Below are 12,314 nucleotides of genomic sequence, written 5' to 3'. Positions count from 1 at the left end.
TGTTCCGCCTCGATCCCGGCGCGGTCCGTGTTTGCTCGTGAGCTGGTGCGGGTGGTGCGGGGCAGAGACCAAAAGGTTGGAAATCAGGAGGAATTTCTTCGCAGAAATGGTGACTAGACGCTGGAGTGGGCTGCCCAGGGAGGTGGTGGAGTCACCGTTCCTGGAGGTGTCTAAGGAAAGACTGGATGTGGCACTCAGTGCCATGGTCTGGTTGACCACGGTGATGCTGGGTCACAGATTGGACTCGATCACCTCAAAGATCTTTTCGAACCTGATTGATTCTTGTGATTCTGCGAAACGCAGCCTGGCGGGAGAAAGGGAATTAATCCAGAGTGATTTTCGCATATCGTTCTCATAAGAGCACACATTATTACTGTGTTGGCGCCGTGTGGAAAGGGGGAGGGAGAGCGAAGGAGTGCCGAGAAGAGCTCTGGCAGTCCAAATGCGCGCCGCACTTGCAGAGGGGTGTTTTCCAGCAGCTCTGTCGGTGTGCGGCTCGGGAGCGTCCCTGTGCCAGACAGCTGCTCGTCCGGGAGCCGAGCCGGCTGTGGAGCGAGGCTCGCCGAGAGACTCTTTGCTCTGCTTTTGTTTCCGTTGTCATCTTTGTTTTAGAGTCACACTCAAACAACCGTACGTGGTTCCAGTGCTTCTCTTTGAAGCGTGTGTAATAAAACTGTAGAGCATAGGGAAGAGAACTACATCTGGGAAATGCAGTGCGCGGTGTTGGTATTTAAATTGGCTTTTTTTTTTTTTTGTCACGGAAAAGATATTTTAACTACTCAAGTTTTCAAGAACCTTTCAGCGCACTCTAGAATTGTGAAGGATTCTTTTTGCTACAAAAGGCAGGAACAAGATGATCTATTGACTAATGACAGACAACAAGCTAATCGTAATTTTCAAGTGACAATTATCAACAGTTGGCATAACTTGGAATGTTACAGATTCTGTTCCTAGAGAACAAACAGAATTCCTCAGATTAAATCTGTGTACTTTGACAGAGGAAGTGCTTTAAATCAAATTAAATCCTTGAGAATAAGAATATAAATGTATAACTGACCAGGTGCTTATGCATCTTGAGAAGGTCAGTGTAGAGTTAGTGGCATATGAATGAGTGAAGTAACAGGAAACCTCAAGAAAGAGGAAGTACTTTTAGGACAGATATTTCAATTAATATTTATATTCTTTTAAAGATTCAAAGTTTTGCATATATATGAAGTTATAAAGATGCACATACTTCGGGGGAATAAAAAAGCTCGAATTTTTTATATTTTTATGATTGTATTTGTGGTGTGTGAATCTACTACCAGAGTGTTTTTCTGGTATGTCAGGGAGGAAAGAACAAACATATTTTAGCTTCATCATGGAATTTTTCCCATGGCTCCAGCAACCAATGTATATGTATTTATGTTTATATACAGTTAGGTGTTGCTGCAAGTAGTCATTAACAAAGCTTACGTTGATTTAAAACATGCAAACCACAATTGATTTATATTACGTATAGAATTTCTTTCTGTTATCACCTCTTGATTGTGAAAGGCTGGTACTTCCTGTGTCTTTAGATATTTTTTTTAATAGAATGTATTCCTTCAAATTCATGATCTTATTCAGTGAATTTCTAAACTCCTGATTTTGTTTAAAACGAGAACGAGTTTTTCTGTCTGCTGGGATGACGTAATAAAATCTTACTCAGATAAGCTAGAATTATAAGATGTGACATTTCATATTTAAATTCAGTAGTGGGTCGCTGTTCATCTGTTTTAACTTAACAAATTAATGTAACTTTCTTTATTCTGAGAAGTGACGGGATAATGTATTAATGAAATTTTACTTCATTCTTCCCTTGAATTTAAGAACTTGGAAAGATGTCTGTGTTCTGCACTGTGAAAGCTGAGTCCAGAGAGCAGTTAAAATTTTTAAATAATAAGGTTGTTTATTTACAGTGCTCTCAATTTTTTACTTTTCTGCTAGGAATGCCACTGGGAATATCCTGGAGATTCCAAACTGATTTTTCACAGGACTTTGTACTTTGGAAAATGTAGATTTTTAAACAGTAATAAGGGGTTGTGGAATACATATAAATTTTTCACCTAAAAATCTGTCTTTATTTTAAACTTCATGCATCTTCTTGTGGACTTGCTTTGAAAGAGAAGAGGATTGTTTACAAGCTGAATTTGTAATAGTCACAGGAATAGAAGACATCAGGCAGCAATTGAATTGTCAGAAACTGAAGTGTCAGGGATCATCTGTTACATTTCATTCCTTTTGCTTCCCTGAAAGAAACTGCACATATGAGGAACAAAAAATCTATGATGTGACCAAGCCCATAGCTTTTTTGGACATTAGTTTTGAATAACATGGACATAATAGTGCTATAGAATAAAATGGGAAAATCCAGCTTTGAAGGTGAATATCAATAAACTGTTTATCACAAAAGGACAATCAAAATACTTCTAAATGTTGAAGATAATAAACTGAAGGGGGAATTAAGTAGAAGGAATTACTGCAACTTAATGCAAATAAGATGAAGAAAAGTCAAATAAAGCAGTACCTGAATTCTCAAATTAAATTGCATTTAGATTGAAGTTGTGCAGACAGTAATAGCAGTAAACTGATATAGAGTAATTAAAGAATATGTGGGTTCAGGAGTGCACCAAAATTTGTTTTTTCCTATATCAACAAGATTGTTTTTAAAAATACTAAAGTATAATTTTTTTACTTGTGATGTTCTGGTTTATATTGTTTGTTTGGTTTTTTTTCTTTCCTGGGAAGTTACAAAGAGGCTAAATAGCCTCCACGTCTCCTAGGGCTTCTTGCCACTCTTCCCTCTCTAGTTTATTATTCATTTTACTTGATTTTATTTGAATCACAGAATCACAGAATATTCTGATTTGGAAGTTGGATCCACAAGCATCATCAAGTCCAACTCTTCAGCAAATAGACCATACTGGGATTGAATCTGCAACCTTGGCATTATTAGCACAATGCTTTAACCACCTGAGGTAATCTCAGGGTGTTTATCCACGCTGACATGAGCAAATGATCATGTCCTCTTTGAAACTTAGTTTTCACTTCATTTATTCTTCACAGATACTCCCCTCTGGTTATTTCTGGGTCCTCATGTCTGTACTGAGGACAGAAAAGGATCAAGCTCTAAACAAAAAAATCATGATCTTGAGGTTTGTGCTTACCACATGTTTCCACAGGTGCTTGCTCCGTGCATTTCTCAGCTCCATGGCCCCTACTGGCTCTTAGAATAGCACTATGGAAACTCGTCCTGACTTCCAACTTGGTTTTCTCTGTTGCCACAAGACAGCAGTTATATTGAGTCACACCCCATGTAGGTCTAGTCTGGTCTCCTATCTCTAACAATGATCAATAACAAATTTAGGGGAAGAAATGGGGAGAAATCATAAACTAAGATCTGTTAGCATGTACTCCATTCCCATACAGAACATTCTCCCTGCCACCATTGAATGTGGCAAAGGACTTTATGCATTGACATAAGTTGATACAATTAACTTTTCCTTCCATGAACACATGCAGACTGTTCTGAATCTCTGTAAATGTTTAATATTGACAGTGGTCTGTGGTAAGGAAATCCATAATTTAACCTGGTTTTATGTGAAAAAGTTAGATTATCCTTCGTTATACAAAGAATTTCATTGTTTTGTGTAGAGATTGCATCCTCTGCTTATTTTGTTTTCTTCAAACCTCTACCTGCTCAGTTATTTTTAAACAAGGACTTTGGGCATCTGACTTGCAGGTTGAACTGATGCTTCAAGTGTTATCTTGCTTCCAGTAGTCGTTTAAAAGATGCATTTTATGTTAACATTTGCTGCCCATCTTTATTTTGTCTCAGTCTTGGTTGTGGGGTTGTGTCTCTGGAGAACTGTGGTTCCTATGGCATATTCTAATATTTTTATTATCTACACAAAGAATGCTAGGATGTGAATGTGCTGCACCAGTCCTGCAAAAAAAAAAGTCCTCCACTTCAAGCAGTTGCAGAGCTAACACTTGGCAATTCTAAAGTGGCTGCATACAATAGATATGCAAGATCTGCTTTTACTGGTTAAATAATCTCTTTATATTTTAAACAAGCATATTCAAATACTGATAAGAATATGTAATGAAGTCTGGAAAGTTACAGGTGTGCTGTGTGCAGGAGAATGTTGTGACTGGGTGCGTTGTTTTCTGTACTGCAAAATGGATTATTAGTATGTAGGTTCAGCTTGAGTAAATCTCAGTAAACTACTGGGCAAGATTAAAGCAGGAGAAGTGCAGAGAAGTTCTGGCACTATTAAGAGACAGGGCAAAGTTCTTCCAGTGTGAGCCAGTTCTATGGCTGACCGTTGTTATGATTCTTTTTTCTACTGGTACCCAAGTAATGAAAAAGACAATTCGATCTTCTTAAGCAAGATCCATAACTTTCTGGTGGTATCTGAGACAGTATGGTTCCATTTAGTTCAGTTATAGCAATTGCACATTTAAATCAAGGATTGAAGGATTTTTCAGCTTCAAGTATGAATTCACTATCTCCAGTATGATGTGCTTGGCAGAGTTACAATCTACTATGGCAGATAGTGGAATATGATACTGAATAACATTTGAAATATCGATGCCATCTGGCTTAAATTGTGAGACTACTTAGAGACTTATGAAAGCAGAGGGGGGTTTTATTTGTTTTTTGTTTGTTTGTTAGTTTGTTTGGTTTTTTAAAAAGCCACTACTGACTTTGACTGAAAGTATTTGGAGACATTTTGTAGCTTTAAGGTAGACAGTGCTTCTTAACCATTTCAAGCATCAAAACAGTAAAATAAAGCATCAAAACAGTAAAAGCTGAGTGTAAATGGTGGAAAGAAGAACCAAACTGCCAGACATATTAAAAATTCACATAAGCAAAACGAAAGGAGGTAGTAGGCTCATTAGAACCTCTCTGAGTAATGAGTACACACATGTCTTAAGGACACAGTAAATTACGTGAGAAATAGAGACTGGCATGTCGATACAGCTTTAAACAAGTGTGCGAAACAAAGAAATGGGGAATTAAAGACATTTTTATTTTGGAGAAGTTGCTGTTATGCCACTGAATTTCTTTACCCATTTCTGAGCATCTTGTTCTTAATAGGTTATTTTTGGGTTTATTACCACTTTCTTTACAGTAGTTTTTTTCTGTCAGAAAGTTGGGCATTTTGGGTTGAGGATTCTGTGCTTCCTTAGTGGGATAACAGCAGTTTAGCTGGGAAAGCAGTAGGCAAGGGGTAAAAAAAGTTGATGATTAGAGACTGGAATTGCACAAAGGTTCATTGAGGAATGTGACTGGTACAGGTAGCTAGCCAAGTAGAGGGTTCCATTAGGGCTGGAACAAAGAAGATAAAGGCAACACAATTTGCCTTAGTTCTATCGCTTAAACAGAGTCTTGAAATTCTGAGTCACTATTTCTCTGCCTTAGGAAATTGTATGTAAAACACACTGTCAGAAGATGGGTTTAGTCAACCCCAGTAATTACATATATCCACTCACATCTGTGTCACAATACAGTCAGAACTAAAATGATGTGAACATTTTTCCTGTAATCATTCTTTTGTGTATAGAATAGTTGTATGCTTGGTGTAGATGAATGAAAGCTCTCTCCAGTTGTTTTTTTTTTTTTTCAAAAAATAAAGCAGTGAAGTAGTGAGTAAAGTTCAAATGGTTCGTTTTTGTCATGCACAGCTTAATTCATTTTTTGGCGTAGTGTTTCTGCATGATAAAAATCCAGTTAATAAATCAGATTTTTCTAGGCAGCTACAAATTGTAAGTATTTTATTTTATGGATGGATTACTTTATATACAATGGTCTGAAATATTTTGAGTAGTACTTAGAATACTCTCAAGGCGTCATCAGCTATTATTTTATCTTTTTCATTCAAGAAATGCTCATTAATTGTGCACATTTGTCCTACATTCTTTTACTGTGGTTTTTGTCTAGCATTATTAAAGAATGTGTGTAATGTAACTAGAATCCTCTTGGAGGTTACTGAAATAAAACTGCTTTTTCTTTCAGAAACAGTATGGCTATTGTGTACTAACAATTCTGTTCAGTTATGTTTTTAGAGTATAACAGTAAGAATAGTGTGTCTGTTTTTGGAGTAGAGAAGGAATGCAAGTAAGCATAATGTAACCAAGTGATCTGGAATTTGGCTAGCGTTCTAGGAACGAATGCCAGCACTTAAAAGCCTTGGATAGCTCTTTCTTGTTATGTTGAATGAGAACATTGGTCAAGCATACTCTACATTAGAAGTATTCCTGGTAAAACATCAGGTTTTCAAAATTGTTCTTTAATCCACAGTACTTAGCTAATTAGGGTAAAACTGATGATGTGAATAGTTGAAATCAAAGTGATTTTGATGTAGCTAAACAAAGGAAAGACTGTGGGCTAACATGCCCAGTTGCTTCTTTTAACAAAAAATTAATGGTACATCATGGCACAGTAATGCTAGTACACAGAATATAACTTCTTTTCTATAATAATGATTTATCTTTCAAGTTGTTCATTTTTCTCCTCTTATGCCAGTATAATTTTGTTCTCAGGCTGATTCCAATAGATGTTTTCTTTTCTTCTTGATCCAGTAGATGTTTTCTTTGCTTCATGAGCGTAGGAGTTGCTGATAATGACAGGGATATTATTACGGTTCTGCTTAATGGCTATGGAAATACAGTTTTAATAAAACTTTGAATTATTCATAAGCAGTTTCTTATTTGATTACATGTGCTCTGACTAGAAGATTTAAACAGGAATAAACAGTCTGTCTTAAAATAAGTAAAATTCTGTAAAAAGAGTTTAATTTAATGTAGAGACTGAAAACAGGCCCTAGTGAAAGATGCAAAAAAAAAGTCATCCAATTGTTCATACTTTAAGCTGTAGCACAGATAAGCATTTTAAACAAATGACAGAAATTTTGCGACTTGTGTGTTGAAGCATTGACTGCCTTACTGTTACTGATGGATCACTTCAAATCATGAAACAATGTAGAAAATTCTGTGATTAAACCAGTAGTAAGCCTCTGAAACAGTGTGCTACTCTGCCTCTGATTTTCTCCAGCTGTTTTACTTATTCCCATTTCCAGGTCTTTTTGCTCTGTTGGTTCCTATTCTCTCCTGCAATCAGAATTATTCTTACCCATATATTTCTGTTTATTTCCTACTTCATATTTCTCAGGTCTTCACATCTGATGATGTGTCTTTCTTCTCCTTTACATCTAATGCTCCAACCCTTCTGTCCGATCAAGGTTTATACATGCATTTTGTTTTGAAAGTAATTTACACACATTCTGAATTATGTGTTACGTCAGATTTCTAAAGTAGCGACTCTAATCATTCCCTTTTCATTCTCCAGAGTGATGGTAGATACTGTTAGAATTGTTCTTTAGGTTCAAATGGCAAAAATTTATCTCTTTTGTCCATTTGAGTCATGTGGAGGGAGGTAGGTCAAAATCCTTTCAGTGCCTTTTCTGCAGGTACTTTGTAAACTCTTTGGCCTATGTGTGTTTGGCACCTGCCATCTGGACAGATCAATCTCTTTGCCGATTACAGTTTTGAAATTCCTTCCCCAGAGGCATGATAGATATCCTGCTTCATCCCAGAGAAATGTTGTATGAATGAGATTTGAAATTAAAACCCAAGAAAATCATGGTTGGGCTGTCAAGCATCCATAAAAGCGGTTGGTGAATACACCAGCTTTAAAAAAACCTTATGACTAGACAGAATATCTGTTTGCTAAATACCTTGGGAAACCATTGATCATGTACATTCAAATTTGCATAATTATGCCCATGTTCATATGTAGCTTGTGCCTTATTCTGAACATATGCTTTAAGTTCTAACTCATCATACACAGTTTATGTTCTAAGTCTAGCACATCATGTGTTGCCTGGGTTTCAGAAGCTGTTTTTTCACCTTAGGATCAGCTCGTTGTCAGTGTGTTTATCTTTTTATGCAGAATGAGTGCTCCCAAAGAAATTGTATCGATTACAAGTTCTTTTTTAGCAGCAGAGGAGCAGCATTTGTCAGAATGAATCATTAACAATAGTCGGAATGCACTCTTCCTGCCTCTTCTGGAAACCTTACTGAATTTGAAGTATCATTAATCTGGGTATATGCCTAGGTAGATGCATTTTTGTTGTCAGTGAGGAGGTGACTCTTTCTTCTTTTCAGTGGTAGTTACTGACAGTAAAGCTCATTCTGCCCTTTGTGTTTTTGTACCTCTCACGATACTCTTACTTCTCTTTGGCAATAACAGATGCGGATGCTAGGCTGCGCTATTCAAAACAGCTGTTTCAGCTGCAGTTACAATAGTGAGTACCTGCTGGTATTAGATGTTTTCTTATACAAACACTGCTAAGTTACTAGTAGAATTTCTTCTTTATTTGTAATTCTGTTCAGCAGAGGATTTGAAAATTTACTATTGCCTTGAATAGAATTCTTGCTCTTTGTAACAATTTAATAACTTCTTCTTTTCCATTCTAAAAATTAGAATTTTCATGTTTTCTGTGACAAGAATTCTCTTGCATGGTAATTAATAAGATATGTAAGTGGAGTCGATTTAATCTATGTTTTGGTCAGTTTGCCACTGGATAGCAGCATAAAATTCTTTCATTAAAGCTGATACCTGTTGCAGATACATGATCAATACATGCTGCACACATCAGAAGAATCTTACTGGAACAGAGTAGCCCTTATCCTCCACTTTGAGAAAGGTGCCTTTCTAAGATTTAAGTATACATTTTTGTTTTCTATGAGTATATGATTCTTTATTATCGTATTTGGAATAAGAAAGCTGTAAAAGGCAAGCGCAACTAAACTTATTTTAAACCAAATAAATTCTGTCCTTTGGTTTGAATTTTTTTTTTTTTTAACCGATTAATGCATGATATTGATTGAATGGGCCAGGTAAAGCACAGAAAAATAGTTCTAATTTTGAAACAAGAAATAAGCGTATCTCACAGACCTTACAGCTGATACAGTGTCAAATTAATCCTATAATTGTGTATAGGTTACGTAAATAAAATTTAATGGTATACTGTGTAGTATGAGACATGGAACCTAAGGTGCACATAATTCTGTTTATGGAGTTACACAGCTGCTGCTTGTGATTAGCTGCCTAGGGAACCTGTGTTCAACAATCCTTTTTAATGAGTGTTTTTAACAGTTTGGGTTCCGTGGTAAAAGAAGAACCAGATATAGAATGTCAAATATAACTAAAATAAAAATAAATGAGGATTCATAATGTAATTTAGGTATAGATTATGTATGTGTGTGCAAGCACATGTGTATATGCTTTTAAATATTTTTTTGAAAACATTCAGTGATTTTGAAAGCTCTTTTACAAACAGTGTTCAGTGTTTCAAATGATAAATAAAGAAAAAAGTAGTGATTGCTTTCTTACTGCTGCAGTTAGTTTCTTTCCCATAAAGTTACTTATTGCAATAAAAAATAAAATAAAATAATCACATTTTCCCCCTGAATTTTAAATGTAATTCATTGTTTTAATGATGTTTTTCTTCCATCATGACATTATTCGAAGTCAAATAACTATAGAAATACAACTTCTTTAAACGTTTTGTTGGTCCCTTCTAACTGAAATACCTTATTCTATTCTTTTCTGTTGTCCAGTGCTATGCATCTTTTGGATTTGTTTGTGCAAAAGGAAGAGAATGACTATAGCATTTTTATTAAATATCTCTTTTTATTAAATATCTTTGAAGTAGAGGAAGTAAAATTGTTTTCCTCGTGCGAGTTTTTGATACTTAGATAATTTGTTTCTTTTGTCCACTTCACTTCTGTTTTTGTGAGCTACTACTTCCAGTGTTTTTGTAAGATTAAAGTAGGTATTTCCATCCTGTGTATGATGTCAGCATGTAGAACAGCCTCTGCTAGAAGTAGTTTTTCAGTAATTGTAACTTCTGGTTTTGTTGAACCTTGTAATTTATTATACTCTATGTCTCAATTACACAACAGAAACTTTTAAATATGGTTAGTTTTCCCCCTTTGTCTTGATAGCTTTTGTTTTCTCTATGATGAACATATCCTCAACAGGGAAGAAGACTTTATTGTTGATCATTCATTTTCAGGGAGGATCCCTTAGAGTGTTCAGAGTATGCAGGTGTGGTTCAGCCATGGTTTATGATGCCATAAATTGTAATGTGGATTTTAACAAGCAGAAAAAACCCGCATGTTTTGCAATGTGATAAACTACAGGAAATTCAGGACAAATAATGGAATAAATGATGTAATTACTAAATAATGGAGATGTCAAATCTGTATAAGGAGTTCATTAACTGCAATTACAGTTTGGCTTAGCAACAGATATTTGGAAGTATTTGTGTTATTTAAAGGAGGAAACTGTTTGGAGTTGAGGGACATTTTGGTTTTAATCCAAGTCCAGTCATAATCAGTAAAATACGTATGATAGAGATATAAGATGAATGATAATGCTTAGCAGAAATTCTTACAGAATTCTGTTAATCTATTGAGAGTTCACTTGTCCACTCACTGTGTAATGGTCTGGGCTGAGGTACAGTGGCCATAACCTTTAAGCAGACCATTTAGAAATTTATGCTGACTTGTAGTGGTGATCCATATTTTATTTTTTTGAAAATTAATCCTATCACAAGGTATTGCTGTTTCCCAGTTACCCTGGTGAGAAAGTTATAGTTGTCCTCTTCATCCACAATGAGATGTTGACCCTGTCTGGCTGCTGTCTTGTCACCATTTGGAATCTGGGTTATTTTCATGTAGTTGAAGGACTTGTCTCAGTTTCTAAGCTCGTTGTCAGAGTTGAAGCATAAAGCATTAAAAGGGAGAAATGGAGAGAGAGAGAGCAAAAATCTAAATTATTTAATTTTTTCTTTTGCATGTATTGTCCTTGTATGGATCAAGAAGTTCTTAAGACAACCGTAGATACTACACCATATTATTCCTTTTGCAAGCCTTATTTACCCTTATGTTTTAGATAATCGGGTGTAGTGTATATTCCACATACATTCTATTTACATTCTTAATGCTGTAATTGTAGTTCTCTGGAATAGTATTTCAGAAATAAATGGAGTACTAATTCAAGCCCTGTGGTGTGAAAGTGCAAAATTGCTAAAAATAAAAATAATAGAAAACCCACTGGCCTTCCTACAGGAGCTCCATTTCAGGCCCTAGCTGAATCTTATTAGTATTTCTCCAGCCTCTGCTTCTCTTATGATCCTGACTTCCTCATCATCAACTGATGTTACTGTAATTTTTACTGATGTAAGTACTCAGGAAGCATACTAGCTTTATTTCTACAAAATTTATTCTTGTTTTCTCTTATGCAAAGCCTGCTTATTGTCCTTTGCATTTCTTCCTGCTATCCCTCATCTTTGTAAATTGTCTATTTTCTCAGTGAAGAGAGGATTTTTTTCCACTTTACTCAGTTGAGATTCCATTTCTTTTCTTATGTATTTAATGCTTCAGAAATACTAGAAGACCAAAAATTCTTATATATCTTAATCGGTCTGTAAAAGTCACTTATTTTCCACAAGGGTTCCATATTAGAGGCACCTGGATATGGCACTTGGGGTGATGATGGTGGTACTCTGTTGACAGTTGGACTGAATGATCTTGAAGGTCTCTTCCAACCCTGAGGTTTCTGTGATTCTGTGATGTTAGAATGAGTTTTACATCAGGTCTTGGCAATGTAAATCCTAATCTGAATATATAGGATACCTCCACAAAAGAAAGAAGGCAATGTGTGAGTTTAGGAGAAATAATTTTACCCTACAATTATAGAGGGTAGCAAATCCTATCAGCAGCTCTTTAGCAATCTGCTGATCTACAGTAGCTGGAAAAAAAATACTTACAGGGAAAATATTATGTGTAAAGTTTAACTGGTGATCAAAGAAGTTGAGCTTAAGACTCTAAAATGTCATGCTTACGATTTTGTGAAGTATTTTTATAACTGACAGCTTAAAAATGCAGGTATATCGCAGTTACAATTTTGTTAAGGTAAACAGAAATTTTCTAGCAAGTGGCTTAGTGGACCTGGATTTATCATGATGTTCTCAAAAACTACCAATGTATGATAAGCACATTCATTATGTAATATGAAACACATGCATTCTGTATTGCTGGCACGCTGAAAGCTTGGAAACATTTCAACAGCTTCAAGGCAGCAAGTATGTAAAGCAGTAAGATAAAATCATTGATAATCAAGTTCTAGACAGAGGTTACACCACTGTTAATGAAGCAATTCTCATTAAAGCAGTTTTTCTGCATAGGACGTGCCTCACAGAATAGGAATGACTCTT

This window comes from Corvus brachyrhynchos, unplaced genomic scaffold (genome assembly GCF_000691975.1).
Source record: "Corvus brachyrhynchos isolate BGI_N302 unplaced genomic scaffold, ASM69197v1 scaffold42, whole genome shotgun sequence".
Classification (NCBI taxonomy): domain Eukaryota; kingdom Metazoa; phylum Chordata; class Aves; order Passeriformes; family Corvidae; genus Corvus; species Corvus brachyrhynchos.
This window is presented reverse-complemented; position numbering follows the sequence as displayed.